The following is a 1,746-nucleotide window of genomic DNA, read 5'->3' on the forward strand; positions in this document are numbered from 1 at the left end:
ACCCCCCCCCCACTCTCCAGCTGGAACAAGCAAAAATGTCTGCAGACGCCGCCAGATGTTCCCCGCACACACGACTGCCCCCGGAGGTGAAGGGGAGCCTCCGCTCTGAGCTCCCACAGTCCCCAGACGGACTTTGGCGGAGGCGGTTTCAGGCGCACGCAGCCCCTGAAAGCAGGACGATCGACCACCCCAGATCATGACGAGCCGCAGTCAGAACCACCTTCTTCGAGACGTCTTCGAACTGCCTTCCATTCTGCATCACACGTTTCTGACCTACATTCTGCTAAAATAACCAACGTGCCAGCCTCTGCGAAGAAATTCTGCAGGAGTCCTTTTTCCCCGCAAAAAAAAAAAAAAATCAGTATTTTCCAGATGATTTTGGAGTCTTACAAAAACCCGAAACCGCTTTCTCTCCGTAGCTCCACGCTGAGGCCTGCCATCACGTCGGGGACAGGACGAGGGAGCCGGTCCCCCGTTAACCCAGATCTCGTCTGCCCCTCGTCGGACCGCGATGTTTGTAGGTTGCTTTAAACGACTTGTTTATTTCCCCTGGGCCTGCGGACAGAGAATCAAACGCACTCCTGGCAACGGAGAGAGACAGAACATCAAAGCTCTTCGCGCCTCCTTTTAACTGCGAGTCCAGCGAGGACGGGTCCCCCTTTCCTCCGACATTTTCTCTCCCCGATCACCATCCCGGCCCGGAACCTGGGGCAGGGCGGGAGAGAGCTATTTCTGGAATCCGAGGCAGGCGGCCGAGATCAGAAGTGAGGGGCCCCTAGGCGTTTCTCAGACGGAACCCGGTGGCCGGGCACCAGGGGAGGGAACATGCCACGTCTGCCCATCGTGCCTGCGTCTCTGAGCACTTTGTCACCTGTGTCTACCCTTTCCCACATGCCCTTCTCCAGGCTGACGGCTGAATGAAACGAATCTTTCACGCTGCTTTGAGGATCTGAGCACAGTGGAGTCGGCTCAGGACGTCTTCAGTACGAAGTTCCAAACGAATTAATGGCTGCACATCACTGAGTCCGGACGGCGAGGCGTCCAAGTCAAACTGGACGCCCGACGCACAGGGTCCCAAGCTCTGAAGCTCCGGCGGGTGAAGGCACCGCAGACCATGCCGCGGTGAGCACGGTGGACGGAAGTCCAGTCTGCAATGAAGCCTGCTGGGTCCCCTCGGGGGAGCGAACACATCCTCTTCTTTTTGGATCGTGAAACCTAAGAATTTGAGTGGCTCTTATAACAGCCCGGGATGCAAGCCGCCCTCTGACATCTGACCTGAAGGTCCAAGTCCACACAGCTGGGGCTGGCTGCCCCCCAGAAAGGGCTGAGTGGGAAATCCTTCAGGTCTGCTGAGCCGAAGGGCAAAATTGAGAACGTGACGTGGAGACGAGGGAACAGGACAGACAACACACCTGCAGTGATGCAGTCAACATCTTATGAACTCCCCAACGTGAACTTCCTGTCACGTGCACACGTCATGAAATACTCTTCTGCTGACATGTTCCGCCAACCATTTACAATGTCAAAAGCATTCTCGGCTGTACGAAGACAGGCGGCGGGCAGGGTCTGGCCGGGGGCTGCAGCGTGAGACCCCAGGAGCAGAGCGGGCAGCTGCCACCTCCTGGTGGCAGAACCTGCTGGCCCAGCTCCGGGCCTGGGTGGAAGACGGCAGGCCAGGCCAGCAGCAGCAGACGGGACCCTGGGCTTGGACAGCAGGGAGGAGGAGGGGCAGAGGCGGAGGGCTTT

The sequence above is a fragment of the Pteropus alecto genome, unplaced genomic scaffold, assembly GCF_000325575.1.
Source record: "Pteropus alecto unplaced genomic scaffold, ASM32557v1 scaffold18, whole genome shotgun sequence".
In the NCBI taxonomy this organism is placed as follows: domain Eukaryota; kingdom Metazoa; phylum Chordata; class Mammalia; order Chiroptera; family Pteropodidae; genus Pteropus; species Pteropus alecto.